This window comes from Dermacentor silvarum, chromosome 7 (assembly GCF_013339745.2).
Source record: "Dermacentor silvarum isolate Dsil-2018 chromosome 7, BIME_Dsil_1.4, whole genome shotgun sequence".
Classification (NCBI taxonomy): Eukaryota; Metazoa; Arthropoda; class Arachnida; order Ixodida; family Ixodidae; genus Dermacentor; species Dermacentor silvarum.
The window spans coordinates 62,127,757-62,146,710 of record NC_051160.1 but is presented as its reverse complement, the minus strand read 5'-3'; positions in this window follow the sequence as shown (position 1 = coordinate 62,146,710).

Sequence of the window (18,954 nt, the reverse complement as noted above, 5' to 3'; positions counted from 1 at the left end):
AAGTTTGCTATCGCAATTGATGCTTCACCTTTCAGGTGAAACTGCGACAACTTTTTTATCCACGTTGGTTTACACTGGGGAAGAGAAAACATAAACAGCTTAATAGAAACTGTTAAATGAGACAAAACACACCACTGAGTGTAAAAGTTTATTTATTTTGCGGCTTTTCCCTTCACCGTCTGGGCAAACACGGAACCGTGGCACGTGGAGACTGCATCGATTCAGCGTCTGCTCCGAGCAACCAAGAGCACTGTCAAACGCTGCCGGACTACTTGGCGCGGTAACACATGTGCAGCATCCACGCACCCGTAGTTTTCCCTTCATTGCCAGAGAAAGTTGTCCACGGGTATAAATGGGCTTCGTAGAACCAACATTGTGCCGCGTTACCACGTTGCAATGCCAACAACGCGTTCCGGCAGACCCGCTCCGTAAGTGCGTCTCTCTCTCGGACTTAGGGCCATCACTGCGCGTTGTATAGCGCAGCTTGCAGCACCGACACCGCCTTGCAATGCCGACAACGCGTTCCAGCAGACCCGCTCCGTGAATGCGTGTCTCTCTCTCTATCACTCATTTTATTTATCTCTCTCCCGAGCATAGAGCGCAAAACCTCTTCTTCACCTCTCAGAGCATTGGCACAACCGCGTGCGAACGCGCCAGCTGTGGACGAATACGATGACGCTCGCACACAATCATATGGTTCGCATAAATATGAGCCACTCTCGAAGGCAAGCAAGCAAGCAAGCAAATGCGTGTTGTGCAAGCGTGGCTGTATAGCGTAGTGGTTACGACGCTCGTCTTGGGATCGTGGGTAGGCAGGCTCGAATCCCGCCTCGGCAAGAAAGTTTACTTGCTTTTATGTCTTTCTTGATTGCTGATGATGATAGTTTCTTGATACGAACCACAGATTACGGCTGGCTTAAACAGCTTCGCTGTTACAACAAATATTGACGCCCACTGAAGGAGGAAGCCGGTATGACGGCGTCTACATGAAGACAATGGGATGACGTCAATGAAGTGATGACAACGATAAAGCGAAACCCTGACGACGACGGCAGGACGACGACTGTATGACAAATATGACGTGACGATGATGGCATGACGAGAGTCGGATGACAAAGCTGGAATCACGACGAGCACAACAGCATCACGACGCCGAACACATGCCCAGTGCCCCAACTATTAGACAATTTAAAAGACTAGGTCGCAGTAGAAGGAGTGACGACGGCTCCATGCCGATAATCAGATCACGAAGCTGTAATGACGACAATTGAACAACCACGGTGAAATCACTATGTTGTTGTGAGTGACGACAGTGGAACTACCCCGACGCTTGGAGCACATTCCTATTGGCCCAAGCAGTTAGGCAACTTGGGCGACTGGGTCGGCGTAAGAGGATAGATAAGCTCAAAACGGCTCAAGCAGGCAAATAGCTATAAATATTCGCTATACAAAAGCATCTTACTTTTTTTGGATTTCGGATACTTTATCCAGAAGCAAGTATGCCATAGGAAAGTCAAATTTAGCCTTGAACTCACCATATGCGCTTTCAGAGATTAGGCCAAGACGTTTGGTAGAAATATTCAGCTACCAATAGTTTATTTTTACTCTGGCGTCGGATCGCTGATGCCTAGCTCATGAACGCGTTTATATGAGAATAAAGCCGTGGCATTGATTTCGTCACCCTTGATATTTTGTGACACCGTTCTTCTGAAACTTTATTTCAGTCATTCACTCCGAGAAAAAGGTGCATTTGTTTCGAAGCAATGCACGTAGTTCGATGTTCTTAGGTTTAGCATTTATTATGGCTTTCAACATCTGTCACTGTGCTACGTCACTGGGTCGACGCAGCTTTTCGCGTTTGCTCCCCAAGTATCATCGACCTTTCCACGATGACTTGTGGCAGTCACGCTCTAATAAAGCAAAAGTTTGTAGTTTTCAGCGTGTTAAACATTTATTAAACATTTATATTAAACATTCATTATTATAATTAGCGTATTAAACATTTATAGTCCATCTAAACAGAGAAAGATAACCTTCGAGCAGCTCTTTGGAGACAGCAGTAAAACTAGCGAAACACAACTCTCTAATAGTTGTGGGCGATTTTAATGCAAAATATCCAAGTTGGGGATACCTAACGCTGGATAACAAAGGGAAGAACATTTCAAAACAAATAGAAGAGACAGGCATGGCACTCCTAACAGATCCAACAATCCCAACAAGAATAGGAAACAGTAAATCCAGTGACACAAGTCCGGATCTAATCATGTGCAAAAATTGTCAGGCTTTGGAGTGGTGCAACACCCTAGCAGTGACCACTATATTATATGCACCACGATACACACAAACCAAATACGTAAAAATATTGGCGCAGCCAAAATAACGGACTGGCATGCGTTTAGAAAATCACTGGAAAACGGTTGACCGCCACAGACATAGCAAACTTAAATGAATGGTGCGACGAAATAAGAAGTCAAAAAGGAAGGTACACGAAGGAAATAACAAGAACAAACCAGGCGCCTGAGCTCGACTCCCACCTATTATATCTCTGGGAAGCAAGGAGAAGCCTTACAAAAAGGTGGAAAAGGCAGAAGCGTAACAGCAAATTAAAGGCAAAAATCAGAGATATCACGCAGCGTGCAGAAGAATGCGCCAATCAACTAGCCTCAACCAATTGGGCCAGATACTGTGATTCACTCAACGGAACCCTGGGTACGGCCAAAACATGGAACATACTTAAAACCATGGTTGGCCCAACAAAGACGAAAAGTTAAAACAGTAAAGCCATCGAAAGATTAATACACTCATACCCTGGCACAAAAGAAGATCTCATTCAAGCCATCCATAAAAAATGCTTTGGGGAAGACGGGAAGATACCTCCATACCACCTCAGGTATAAAGGATCACCGCAACCTGAGCTAGACAAGCCTTTAATGGAGGCAGAAGTCAGAGCAGCAATCTTTAGTACAAAAAAGAACACGGCTGCTGGTGCTGATCGAATCACTAACGTTATGATCAGAAACCTAAATGGCAAAGCCATTGTAGCTCTCACAAAATACATTAACAAACATTGGCTTGGAGGCACAGTGCCACGACAATGGAAACACGCGATTGTGGTCATGGTGCCTAAACCAGGAAAAAAGCTGAGCATCGAGAACCTGAGACCGATCTCGTTTACGTCCTGCATAGAAAAATCTTTGAAAGAGTGGTCAACGCCAGGTTCACCTTCAGTACAACGGACTGATGCATAACACAATGTTTGGCTTTCGCCCACAGCTTTCAGCGCAAGATATCCTGCTACTCTTAAAAGAAGAAGTACTAACGAACGTCTCAAAGGTGGGGGAAAATGTCATTATGGCCGTTGACATAAAAGGAGCCTTCGATAACATCAGTCACAAACGAATACTTCAAGGGCTGGAGGAAACTAACTGTGGACAGAGGATATTTCAATATGTCCAGAGTTTCCTTAATCAGAGAACTGCAATAATCAAGATGGGGGATTATGAATCCGGCACCATTCGGCCACCAAACAAAGGAACACAACAAGGGGCGGTAATTTCACCCACCCTTTTCAACGTTGCCATGATAGGCCTTGCATAGCCACTCAAAGAAGTCGCCGGTCTACAACATACGAGATATTCCGACGACATAACCGTATGGACAACTACAGGTAGCCTAGCGGAGATAGAATATAGACTACAACAGGCAGCTAGCGCCATAGAAGGGTACACGAGACTACGGCGACTCGAATGCTCAGCGGAAAAGTCGGAACTTATCCGCTTTACAAAGAGAAAATCACTAAGGACGGACCCGAGTCTAAAACTGCAAGTCACGCTAGAAGGAAAAATCATTCAAGAGAAAGATACCATAAGAATACTCGGTATGTGGCTGCAAGCTAATCAGAGGTGCCAGCATGCACTAAATACCCTCAAATCAGCACTGCAACACAATCGTACGGGGATTCGAGAACAAGATACCCTCCGACTGGTAAGAAGTCTCGTCGTCAGTCGCATCACATACTTACTCCCCTATCATAATATGAACAGGGAAGAGAAAGACAAAGCAAACCACATAATAAGAATCGCCTACAAGACTGCTCTAAGAGTACCTCAGAATACTTCAGAAGACAAGCTACTGGCGCTTAGTCTACACAACACGATTGAAGAATTAACCGAGGCCCAGCTACGAACACAAGAAAATCGCCTGCTCCAGACTCCAACAGGCAGAGAAGTCTTACGCAAGTTAGGGCGTGATGCACTAATACAAAAACATCAAGAGACTAATGAGATACCGAGCGAACTTAGAGAATGGTACACGGTATCCCCCATACCAAATAACATGGATCCTACCCTGCATGCTGGGAGAAGAACGGCTAGGGCACAATACATAGAAAAAATGACAAAATACATGAATACGGCAAGATTCACTGACGCCGCGCCTTATCAGACAGATGCAAGGAAGGCGGTGGCAGTGGCCACAGACCGTAGAGGGAAAGTTACAGCCTGCGCTTCAATAGATCGCGCTTCGCACTAACACTCTTTCACATCACGTGGGAGTGTGCAGAACACGGAGAAGAACACGAAACAAACGGCACGTGGAATGAATGGGAGGCGCTGCTGTCTAGCCCGGCCCTGGAAGATCAGCTACGACTGATCCAACGAGCTGAGCGGATGGCCCGTGCTAGTGGGGCCTTGGAATGGGGGCACCACCCTGCTGGACAAGCTTCGTCTTTAACCCCCTACCCCCTCTGTGGACTGGGGTAGGAGCCTGTCCGGTTTCTGATTATAATAAAGTTTTACTACTACTACTACTACTACTTCAGCGTGTATAATCGCGCTTCCGCGTGATTCATGCTTGCAGTAACCAACGGATAGGCCTTAAACCATCGAACACAGCCTCCCGCCTAGCCAAGGTGATAATAGGGACGTCAAATGCTGTATTTCGTTCTTGAGTCAATCAGTTTTAGCGCGATAGCGTTAGGAGCCCCGTGTGTATAATCGGTCAACAAGAGATGTCACTGGACTATGCAGCCTAAATAGCGTAAAGAAGCTGTCTGCTGTGAGCGTATTAGTGCTTTATACCATTTACTTATCTAGCGTGCAGAAACGAGTTTTGCTGGTAGAGTTATCCAGCGAGTTATTCTGTGCAAAGTCGACATCATGAACACAACCATCACGGAAGCTGCTTCAACCATGCGAGCATGAAAAACTCCTAGAACAAATTTGAAGCGTATTTCGCGCTCCAAAGCATCGCCCACAACATACATGAATGTTTACTGCCCTTAGATATTTATTCACAATGCATTCCGCGCTGGATATGCACACAGCCTCTCAATATGCTTGCCTTTATATGAATGTGCCGGTATTGTCAGAAAGAATCTCAGGCGAACTCAATGGCACCTGAGTGGCAGATCATGTTGATCTGCCTGGTTTTTAGCTTTGAAGACGTATGCCTACATCAACTGAATACGTAGCTGCTGCTGCGAAGACCAAATTTCAAAGAGCATGCGAAATTTCCTTTACAGGCGCCAATTAAATCTTTTTGTTTAAGTTTTAGTTCACCACATTTCTAGAACATTCAGAATTATGAAAAGCATACAGCAGCTGAAAGAACGTAAGTTTTTATTTCTTCAGCGACTTTTACTCATTTTACAGAAAGTTGAGTGCCTTTCAATAAATCTCCGCAGGAACGCCATACATGAGAAGAGCATGAGAATGACAGTCCTTGAAGGAATGATATCGCTGAAGCCTTCAGCGACTCCGCTGACATTACATATTTGACCACTGTTATCCACTTCAATCCTTCATTTTCCTGTGGACTTCGGCATGGTTAGGATGAGAATATCAGCGATTTCATGTTTAGTGTACTTGAGAAGCGCTTATCTAAGAACTTAATTAATGCGCCTAATGAGACATTTTTGTAAACACAATAGAAAAAAGTGAACCCGGAGCACGACGATATACTTATACCGAGAACAAGCATGCACCCGCCTGCATTCAAACTCGCATTACTAAAAACATTTTATACAATATTGAACGTTGCAGAACAACCCTAATCAGAAGTATTTCACGATGCATGTGACACGCTTTAAAAATCTACATTTTCATCAGCGCATTTTTTTATGCACCACCTTGTCGTTCACAATAGTACACGCTGCGCCCGAAGGGGATGTAGAGCGTTGAGAGGTGTGCCACAACGCATCGTTTTGTGCTTCCTACTGTATGCACCATCGATCCACTATGATAGCCCAGGGACTTAGGCGCTGTGCTAATGAGCTCGAGGTCACGCGTTTGATCCCGGCCGTGGCGACAACGTTTTAATGGCGACCAAATGGAAAAGAAAAGAAAATGCTCATTTACTTATATTTAGGCAACATTAAAGACCAGCAGGTGGACAGTATAAGCCGGAGTCTTCGAAAATTTCGTGCCTTATTATTATGTAGTGGTTTTGGCGCAAAAAAGCCTCGAATTAATAAATAATTGACGCTCACCATCGCCCATAATTACTGCATTAACATTATTGTTCTGAAAAGTGCAATAAACTAGGTATTTATAGATGGAACATTGCGCCGTGCTGACTAATCAGAGTACAGTTCACGTGCCAGGAAATACCATGTTAATTGTAGTATCGTATATAATTCCGGTAACAGCTGTTCGTGCGAAGGAGAAAGGTCATGCAGTATGTCAGCCCTCCATTACTCATAATTAAGCGTTTCTGTAAAGTCTCCTACTATCCGCCAATATGCAGTTTTCTACCAATAGTAGTTCCAGTCCTAATATTCTCCAACGCTGACTCAGTTGCTCGTTACTCACCTTAACGCAAACTCAATGATATACGTCAGTACTTCATTTGTATACATAAGCGCTTCGGTAAAGACTCCCAATATTCAAGACTCCCAATATCCGCGACTAGCAGGATGTCATTATTAGCGTGGTAGTTCAACCGCACTTCTTTAGATTATATTCTCGAACGCTGACTCAGCTGATCTTACTCACACTTAAGGCAAACTCAATGACTCACGAGTCACACTTTTGTCTTATAGTTTTGCCGTTACTATTATGCATGGAGCATTTAGCCCACCTTGTAATATACTTATCGTTTGTTCGATATTAATATCAATATTAACTAACTACAGGGCAAAAAACTAATTGCGGCGTTTAATTCTGGCAGAACCACAACATGACGGTGAGGCACGCCACAGCGGGGAACCCCGTAATTATTTTCACTTCCTGAGGTTCTCGGTAAGGGGTTCTCGGAGTCGCTCCTCAGGACCTAAAATAAAGTTCACTGCCTGCCTGCCTGCCTGAGGTTCTTTAACGTGCCCCTAAATCTAAGTCCACAACCGTTATTGCATTTCATCCCCATCAAAATGCGACCCTTGCGGCAGGGATCAGATCCGCAACCTTGAGCTCATCGGTGCAACGCCACAGTCATGGTGCTACCACGGCAGGTCCAACAACGAGGTGGCGTTAATTTTACAGAAAAGTTAAAAGCTTTTTTAATTTTCTCTTTGCCCTGCTGAGGTCAATGAGCCAACCTTTTCAGTAAAGTTAATTCTCTCTCTCTCTTGTAAAATCTGCGGCATTTTTTTACACAAAAGCTGCTATTCTATCATATAAAAATTTTGTCAATACGATATGAGCATCTCGAATAACTGTAGGCTCCCGATAGAAAAAGAGGCCTGGCGCAAGACAGGTGTAATTCGAAATCGATGGGAGAGACCTTCGTCCTGTAGTGGACATAAAATAGGCTGATAACGATTATATTATCAGCCAGTCATGATATTGTGCTATTGAGCATCAGGTAAAAAGTTCATATGCTGGCTACGTTGGATGCATTCTAGCAGAGATCGAATTTCAAAATGGTCGTGTGCTTAGATTCATGCTTGCAGTAACCAACGGATAGGTCTTAAACCATCGAACGCAGCCTCCCGCCTAGCCAAGGTGATATTAGGGACGTCACCTGCTGTATTTCGTTCTTGAGTCAATCAGTTTTAGTGCGATAGCTTTAAGAGCCCCATGTTACAGAAAATGCGGTGTTGGCGTTGGCCGACGTGGTCCGTTAGAGAAAAAATATCCCAAGTAACGCAAAATGTTGCCCCAACGTTCTCTGAATGTGTACAAATGTCGGTGCATAACGTTGCCTACATGCTGCTAATGTCCGCTTTATGATCGCCAGACAACGTTGGTTTGTAACGTTGTGGCAGCGTTGAGCAGTACATTCACGACGTTGGCGTAACGTTAACGGGACTTCGTGACAACGTAACCTGGCTGTTGCATTATGTCACTTGAGCTTTCAGGCAACGTACGTATGTGACGTTCAAGCAACACTCAAATGACATTGCAGAATATTTAAAGACATACATAACAGCAGTGCTGTCAGCATGGTACGGCTGACAGCACCGCAAACCCTTAAATTTATGTTTGACAGATTATGCATTCTAGTAGTTTTCATGTTGCATATGCATGAAAATGTAAACAAGAATTGGTGAAAAATGTCATTCTTTTACGTATATATTTTCTGTATCTTACCACCACAAGATAACATACACAGACATCTTGGTAAGATACACAAGATATATACGTAAAAGAATGCTGTTTTTCACCAATTCTTCTTTCACATTTTCATGCATATGCAACAAGAAAACTACTAGAATGCATAATCTGTCAAGCAAATATAAATTTAAGGGTTTGCGGTGCTGTCAGCCGTGTCATGCTGACAGCACTGCTGTACGAGCAGCTGATTTGTCTTGCACTATACATAGTACCAACTTGCCCTAATCCAGAACCTTTAAAGTGTTTCACATGGTGGTTTGCCTGACTTGTCTTGCTGTAGTTCATAGCACAGCATATAGATGCTGACTGCAAGTAAAAGTGCATAATGCAAAGCTACAAAGTGGTTCACAAGAACACTTTTTCATTTTGGCTGTAACAGCAAGAGAGCAGCATGCACGTCCAGTGTACAGAGGTTCTCGTATGAAGGTTCTCAAAGCACGAAAGTAAAAATCTTCCACAAAAGTTCATTTTCCTTAAACATATCATTTAAGCTTACGCCACAGAAAAAAATCGGTTTCTTTGCTTCCGACTTACTGCTCTAAAAATCATGTGTTGGCAGCTGCATGTGCTTTCAAGAAATTGCATAATAGCCAACATGAGCTGCTAAGAACAAACCCTAGTAAGTAGGAACTGTTTGTGTAGGAGGAATATGTGGTGGTTGAATATGCACCCATGAATATGCATTGGTCCACCTTAAATAATAGTGAATATGTCATAGACAAACCTGGTTATGTCAAATCATGCATTTATTTACCGTCTGCTTACATCATAGTGGCAAACAAGTAATGACACTTAGATAACAGTAAGTTAGAAAAACAACGTCAACAGCTCTGATAACACACCTAAATATAATTTTCATTAAACATCATGGTCTTGTATCGCATATTAAGGCACTCTACTAACAGCTACAACTACAACACAATATATGTTGCTCTCCCATTTAGGTCAGACTTCGATTTTTTTTCTTTTTTGTCGAGTTCACTTATTTCAATGACAAAACACAATTTATACTTTTTAATAACAGCACCAATACTGTCCTTCACTTTGTAATGTACAAAAACACAGCACAGTACCACTGCAGGTTGGATACTATGTCCTACCAAGCATCCAGCCGGTCTTTTTGCATAAGCTTGCAGACATGGCAGCAAGTGTGAAGTAGTCAACACAGAGTAACAAAGTCATCCAAGCACTGACAGCCAGCCTTCACATTTGCAGAGGTAGGTCAGCAGCACAAGCGATGCACACATGCTTCCCTCGGTAGCTTCACTTGCATCCAGAGACCTCACTGGTTTCCAAGTCAACAATGCGGTAACCTGCAGAGACATGAATTACATCAAACTACGAAGTGCCACCTCAAAAACTGAAGTAAGCCATGTTTACTGTGAAAACAGGCTACAGAAATGCTTACAAACAACTTAAGCTTCACATAACTGAAACAAGCAATAGTGACCTTACACAGGAGAATAATGCAAAACATTAAAAGCAAATTTAATAAAACCTAACCATTATAGCCATAAGTTTGGACACTAGTGCAAGGAAAGCACAATAAACAATACCCACAACTTCCTTTATTATGCTAAGCAGTTAAGACGGTATCAATATATTCCTTTAACATAAAGCTTCCTTGCAATGCCATGGCTGCTTGATAAATCCAGTTCAGTCTTGGAAGAGAACAATAATTAACAAATGAAGTGAATGCTCTACCACGGTACCAAAACCACATTTCATTCGTGATGAAAGAAAGTTCCAATGAGTGAGTGATAAATTTGACTTGTTGGTACAACATATTGGTGAATTGCAGCACAGATATTGACGACAGAAAATACGAGACAATATACGTGTGCTAACTTCCAACAAAACGCTTTATTTTCGACGACCCATGTTTATAGCCGCCACTGATCAAATTGCACAAGCGTAATTCACACCCTTAGGAAGGTCAACTCTGTGTCTGACAAGTGTACAGATGCTGACACACACAGAGCCAAGTCGTGCAATCTTTTCAGCCTCAATAATTTAACGTGTTAGTGGATCACTGCTTCTGCTGACAACAGTACACCGAGCAAACAATGGTTCACAGGCACACGAACGGCAACAACATGCAAGCCAACTGTCACACACGTTTTTCTTGACATTGTATGAGTGTTCTCACAGCCGGTCATTGATGCAGCGTCCTGTTTGACCTATGTACTGTTTACCACAAGAAAGAGGGGTACACTAAGCAATGTTGCTAACATAGGTGACAAACGAATTTTTGTGCTTTATGTTAGACTTGCGTGCTACGCTGCAACATTTTCTTTGATTACAAAACTTTATTAGCTTCTGAGGTGCCGAGAAGACAACTTTACCTTTGGAACGATCTGCAGTTTTCATGATACTGCAGCTTATGAATGTATGGTATGACAGCCACTTTATATCTGTCAGATGCAGTGACAACACGGCAACCACTCGGCGCATGCACTTTTCAGAGGAGAGGTCATGTGGTTACTGCATCTGACAAGACACCAAAACTGGCCGTCGTACCCCACATTGAAAAGCTCCCACGGGCATCAAGAAAATTGCATATCATTCTAAAGTGTAATCAAAGGCAATGTCGCAGCACGCCACAGATATCTAACAAAAACACCAAATTTCTTTCGTCACCTGTGTTATTATATCCCTCTTTCTTGTGGTAAACACTACATAGGTCAAATGGGACGCTGCATCAATGACCGGCTGAGAGAACACTCATACAACGTCATGAAAAACGTGCGTGACGGTAGGCCTGAATGTCATCGCAGTTTGTGTGACTGCACCGTCGTTTGCTCAGTGTGCTGTTTCCAGCAGAAGCGGTGATCAACTAACACATGAAATAATTGAGGCTGAAAAGATTTCGCGACTTGGCTCTGTATCAGCACACCATCTGTACACTTGTCAGACAGAGTTAACTTTCTTCCTAAGGGTGCGAATTGCGCATGTGCAAAGTGGTGTGACTGACAGCTGTAAACATGGGTAGGCCAAAATAAATCTTTCTGTTAAAAGTTGCCGTATGTCTGTCGTCTTGACTCTTCTGTCGTTGCCTAGATTTGCAGTGCAATTCAGAGATAAATTTGTACGTGCATTGAAACTACTGGCTTGAAAGACTATATAAGGAAATGGGGTAAATAGACGATAAAGGGAGAAATAACAAAAATAGTCCATCCATGCCTCGTGCATGAAGTCCCAGACAGAGTGTGCTGGTGTGGGCTAGTTGGCACATCATTAGGACGGGGAACAAACAGCGCTATGACGGGACGAAGTGAGTATGACAGACAATGAATGAAGTATCGCGTCGGCTATAGTGTCGAAGTAGACTGTAGACGTGGACTGTACTGTCGACTGTAGTGCCGCGTGGGCTGTTTTTATTGGGTATTGTCCTTTTCTTTAAAGTCCTAATGTGCAGCTTCAGATATGTCTACACAATGTTCTTGCAGCCTGCGGAACTTCCACAATATATGTTTTGTTATCAGTCGAGTGCCTGAGTGGAATGTCCAGCAGGTAACTGGTGTTGAAGCACTTGCATCTTAGTTCGGCGAGTCCTCAGCTTTGTGGACTTCTATGATATAGTTCTGTGGTTCCCCACTATAGCAGTACAAGATGTTAGGGCGTAAGCTTTTCTTGAAAAGATGCCACTTGGCAAGCCTGTATTTATCAGAGCATAGCTGGGGCACGCCTTAGCGAAAAAAAGAACAGCAAAAGGCAGTTTTATGTCGGATACCTTCACAACAATACAACGAAAAATGACACATATATACAGTCAACACTTAGTAACTTGACCTCAGTTAATTTGAGTTTTTACTTTCGAACGCACTACAATGTCTAAACAAGAAACCACATATTGCTATGGAACAAAACACTTATTCGAATACATAAGCAAGTCATTTTGGTGAATTCGGCCTCTACAGTGTCCCCTCATGCGAGCAGCGGCTACAAAGATTTGTAGAACAAGAAAGTCAAGAAACAGGTTTACTGCTTCCCTTGGTGTGAATCTGTTTTACTTTGACCCCCCCCCCCCCCCCTTTACTTCACTTTTATTTTTCAAAACTTCCAGAACTCAAATTTTTCTTACAGTTTAACACTGAGGCAGTGTTAAACATGTTGGTGCTCGTTGATACGTGTCGGTTGAGTGGTGCTTCAAGAGCAAGCATTAGAGACCACCTCGGGTAAACAAAAATACCTGCTTTTATTCTGCCACTGTTATTTCAATCTTTCGGATAATTCAATCAACTCGGAAATAAAACCTACAGCATAGGAAACAATTTCAAAAAAAGACAACCAAAATAAAACGTGATGAATAGAGTGTGTACTAAGCAAAATTAAAATGTAACTTACAGCCAAGCGATTGATGCAAGAAAAAATACTTAACATCAGGACATGTTAGGTCTAGTTTTTATCTAGAACACGATAAGGTGCGCATAACAGCTATGAACACAAACAAACAGCAAGTAGCATAAATATTTGACTTATTTAGTAAGCTGTGTTGAGTAATGTCGATTAACTTAGACAGGAATGATACTGAGATGCTACTTCTTGGAACACGTACACTACATACATACCTGACCCGACCATCCAGATTACATGTTGCGCTACCGCAGGCATAGCCAAGGGGTCTGGTGGCTCCTCTGTTATGTGGGCACTGTTTTGGGTCACAGCCTCGCCACTATAAAATAAGTTCTGTGTTAACTTATAGCAGTGGCACATAGCTTTATAAAGCTGTCAAATTGTCTACACATGCAGGGAGCATCTAAAAATAGTCACGAAAACAATGTTTGCATTAGTGCAGGGTGGCAACAGAGCACAAAGTAAAAGTCACTGATGAATGTCTTGATAATGGGGACCCTTTCATCACAGTAAAATTATTGACACGCAGAAGCAGCACATAGCAAAGAAATGTTTGTTTACAAAACAATTCATTTTTTTCATGACTCAGTTTAAGCAACTTTCCCTTGTCACGTTTAGTTACGTATAAGGTGTGTCAAAACATCTTGTCTTTAAAAGTAAGTTGCACTAGTAGCAAGCTGTGATTGCTTACATTTTTTTCTCTAAAACTGTTGTAAACCGAAAACTTCGTAAGCAGAGATTATTTACAAGGTCGAAGCATTTATAGGCTAGGAAACGTCATTGCAATAAGAATTGGTGAAGAAGCAAATAAGTCGTTATTATGCAACTTCAGTATAAAAGCGGAAGATCACGCACAGCGCGCACATGATGAACACGATTATTTCCGAACGTTATATTTCTCATCGGAAGAAAACGCTTATCAAGATTTTCAATTTCGCATCGAAGCAATAAACTTGCGTCACTAAGTGCTGACAACCAGCGTTCAGCAAGCATCATCAAAGGTTTCACTGTTGTCGCGGGACTTCTATTTCCTACGTTCGCGCACGCTATGCACACACGAGAAGCTCGCACAATACGCGTGTAGTTAGCCAGCACGATTACTTACCTTTTGAATGGTACGACGCATTCGCAAAGCGCTCTCCAAGTTGCCGGTGCTGCGTCGACGATGTTACTCCCCGCATACATGCCGCTGCGTAGTGGACGAGCTGAGGCGCGCTAACACACATTATTTCTTTGCGACGTCCACCCAACTTTCCACAATGAGAACAAAGGGGCCGCACTCCACGACATAAAATCGTTGGTCCACATTTGCCTGGCGCGCCACGCATACGGCGAGTTGGCAGCATGACACAAGGTATCTTCAGGCACTTCTGTGCACGCTAACTGCGACCCCCTTCATTACAGCAAACACAAAAACACACGATCAAGCAAACGCCTCGCTGCACCACTAACGTACGACCGCCATCACAGAACACGGATGAAAAACAACAGCGCTGCCTGCATACTTGAGAGACTTTTGTGGCCTCTGTGATGCCAAAAATAATAACCGGTACACTCACATGCTAAAATTTTGAGCCGGGTTGCACCCAACTACGTATAGGTGTTGCGAGACAAAATACCCATAGAACAATCTATATTTTACGCTATAGTTTAGGACTGAAAGAAATTCTATCACGTATTTTTATCTTTGAATTGCTTCCGCCATCTGCAGCGAGCAAAATCATGGCCTTTGACATCCGCTTACGTTATTTTTATCAAGCCAGCGCTGTGGCGTGATTTGAACGGTTTGGGCTGTCTCGAAGCTGTCTCGAAGCTAATCCATGAGGTTTCGCGATGCTGCCTACTTTTTCTACGCCGTGACTTCGTTTTAAATAACTTTCTGATGTCGTCAACATGAATTGTAGCCTCAGGAATTGTTGACACGGTATCTGAGATACACGTGTGCAGTGTACAATGTTTTCGAGCGCGTTTTGACTGTTTCAGTCGGAAAGGATCAAATCCACGAGGGTTGATAGCTCGTGTGGTGCTGGTTACACCCGTATCGTCCGCATTTCCTTTCGTGTCGGTGTGTTGAATGTGAGCTCGTTGCACACCTGTCGTCCGTGCCTTCTGTGTTTATCGGGCGGCTCACGAAGATTGCTCCTAAAAAAACGTCTCTGCAGCGTGCATGTGTCCTATTTGGTCTGTGGCAGAAATGTGCGGTGGTGTACGATGTGTTTGCAGCCGTATTGGTGGCTTATAGTCATTTGCTCTAGTGCCGTTTCTATGATGTAAACTATACGTGAACTGAAAAAAAAGCACCGTTTTTCATATTGACAAGATGTGATCTGTGTGTATCCGCTGTGCAGTGTAGATGTGTTCTTTATTTTATGCAACTGGTATCATGAGACTTGTACCTATTCATAATGGCTACTGCTGTGGCATGTGGCGTGCATGTGGCGGGCAAGCAGTCGCAAGGTCTTGTGCATTTGGTGCGAAAGAAGGGAATACTTTTATGCGTAACTTTGTCTACTATAGGTAAACCGTTGCAACAATTAGCATTTTCGTCATGTGAATGCTTCTGCCATTTATTATTATAACTTGTAGCAGTTCTTATCTGTGGAGAAGTGCAATAAACATAATTTAACATGGTGTTCCTTAGAAAATATTAATTACTGAATAACCACTATACCCCTCCATACCTCACTGTATGATAAAGATGAATGTTCAGTTGAAAATGAAAATATCTTATAATTGCATTAACGTACACATGCAAAATGCTACAGCAGCCTGGCATCACATTAATGTCAATATTGGTGACATCCGGCAACGTTCTGGGAAGGTGCTGTTTTGCAACGTTGTTACATTGATAGCATTTACACGTTAAATTGATGTTTACAAGCAACGTTTACACAACGTGAGTGTTGGGATGTTGTTGCGACATTTTTTGTGACATCACTTGAACGTACAGCTGGCAACGTACACTAAACGTTGCGGTTGGCTGTCTAACGTTGCCTGACATTTGTTACAATCAGGCAACGTTTACACAACCTTCTGTGTTACTTGGGATATTTAGTTATATGTATATGGCCACGCCTTGCTACATGACATGTGGTATATGCGGGTTATATTGCCACACCATTCTATTGCTAAAATTGAGGATACCTTGTCTTACATTCTTGACAAACTTATTCCTCGGAATTTTGACAATAATAGCCTACAAACAAATGTGATAAAACGAAACACCGACCGCGCAAACCTTTTATTTGAAATCTTTTCAGACTGAAATGTTAAAAGTGCGAAACAATAAAAGAAGCCTGAAAATGGTGTAATTTACTTGGCGAGGCGTTGCAAAACATCCAGGATCGGCCCACGGAGGCCGATCCCGGACGTTTTGAGGCCGCCTTTCTACCAGAAATCTTGCATACGTGCATAGCGTTCACCGCCAGCGTTTCTCGGTAAACAGTGCAGTTAGATAATCTGTAGTCTCTGGGAAGGGTTTTGAATGCTATCGCGTTCTACTCTTAAGTACGAAGCTTAAGCGTCCTCAAAGTTTTTTACGTGACTATGCTGACCTCTCAACGCAAAGAACTGTTATGTAGTTTCCAGCTACCTGCTGATTTCCTTAGCGGGTAATCTAGAACGGCTAATTCGGCCAATTACGATAGAAATCACGCATCGACCTTCGGTGACGAGCACGTGCTCTAAAGGTCATTAGTCATTAGGGCGGTCCTGCTAAAGCAAAGGCAAGATTTATTTAGCGCTCATAGTCTTTAATAATCACTTTCGGTGATACAACCACATTCGCAAGATCCCACGACACTCGGTACTGAGCACATTGTAGTAGTGGCCGATAGCATTTCAGGCACTTGGCAAAAAAGAAATCAGAGCTTGGCACAATGCCAAAGACACTTTTAGTCGTATACGCCAATGCCTCTGGTGACAAAACATCCAACAGCTCGCGAAACTAATTGTATTCCTAAGCGAAAACTTCTGCTTCGTGGTATAGCTCACACCAAGCACTACGATTTAGATATCTCAGATCGCAGGAACGTAGCTAAAAAAATGTTTTGATTTAAAAGCGCCCTGCCTTGTTGCCTCGTAACGTATTCACATTTTCCAGCTAGGCTTTGTTTGGACTAACCGAATGCTTGTTCATCTCTATAACGCATTTCCTCTAAGTAAAATATCACATCCTGCGGCAGAAGCAAAGCGAATGGAACATTTGACACTTCACATATATCGTAAGCATGAAGTCATTGAACTACTTCACGTGATAAAACAATCAAGATAAAATAAATTTTGCGCACGTCACGCCTGCTTTTCTCCGCCTTACAGTTGACGTTGACCACATTTCAGGTGCATCATATTCTCGAAATCTATTCGGGAGTTTTCTCTGACATAACCTTAATATGATTATAAGCGCACCGTAGTGGGAATCCCCGAAATAACCTTGACCACCTGGGATTCTTTAACATGCACCTGACTGTTTCTACACAAGCATTTTTTGGCACTTTCTTTTGCGGTGTGTCCCTTTCCTATAGAAATGCGGCTGCCGTGGCCGAGACAGAATACGCGACCTCGATCTCAGTAGCACAACATAGTAATTATAGCCACGGAACTCCCACGGAGGGTTGTAACCCTTTAGAGATTCTGAATTTTGAGTGTGAGCTTACAACAAAAGTTTTGAAACATCTCTGATGATAGACTGAGCAATTCTGCCAATGCGACATGTTTTATAAGAATGGTTGGCAATTATTTTCAGGATAAAAAGTTATAAACTAGGTGACACGAGGTCACTAATGAGTTAATAAACTACTACAAATAGAGCATAAAATCCGCTGGATATATTTGAGATTATCATTCTCCAAGACAATCTCATTCTCCAATATATTGTTTACAGCATCGTTCGCTATGTATAGATCGGTAGAATTCATAATGCATTGGCTTTATTAAATCAGTATTGCAAGTTACGCATCTTATCGGAGAAAGGATGTGATGAACAGGTTTGCTTCAGTGAACTACTCGGTACAAGCTAGCAGTGGCGTTTTACAGAAGGATTGACAACTTAGCGAGTTTTGCAAATGCATCATGCCGTTATTAACACACAGCACATCACAAAACACAGTCTGTTCGATTCTCCCCGCTGAGTAGCCTCTTGGGCGCTGCTGATATTCAGCGAGACGTCCTAATATATTTACAAGAGAAATATCTAATAAAATAAAACCACAATGAAACAAGCATAGTGTGCGACTATTGGCGTTTCACATAATCTATAAATCAAGACTTTTCTGCAACGGTTATTGAGCCCAAACTCACATAATTTGGTGCTGCTTTTTCTATTCTATAAGCGTCGATTATTCATCCTGTAAAATTGTCTGGGTGGCGAAATATAATTTTGGTCCCAAGCTCTCCAGTGCACCCAAAATTCCGGCAAAGCATTGCAATGAGCAATGATCGCAATCGCCCTTTCAGCATGTTTTGGTGCTCTCTAAAACGCACATTCAGACAGCGCCTTACGACATTCATACAGCACTGATACCGTCGTTCTGGTCTTGACGAGTCGGCACGTGGCTTGCTTAGATTGAGGCAGCCCTATAGCTAAACATTATCTGGGGCCAGGAGTTCAATTATGAGGTTCTCTTTTACGTTTGCTCGTTGGAACTGAAACTTAGCCTCGGGCGCAAATCGTCGGGCCCACGCTCCTACGACGAGCTGGGAGAGACCATGACGCACTTCTACAACCCTACATACCACCCTCTCACAGAGATTGAACACACGGTACACGTCTCGCCTTCATCCACGAATTCAGTTCATTCCGCCTCACGGCTAGTCACAATTTCCGATCGCGTCCCTCGCTATAATATCAGGGTTATCGCAACCACGCACGCCACGTACCTTCTCTCGGTCGGCGATGCGTGGATCGACATGTGCGCTATCGTGGTGTCCGGAACCCCCCTCCTTTCATCTGCCTCCTCAGTTGCCAGAATTCACGCACCCTGTCCCCTTCGAGGGTTTTAGACCATCACAGGCGCCGGCGGTTTCCGCGCCTTCCACGCCAATATCG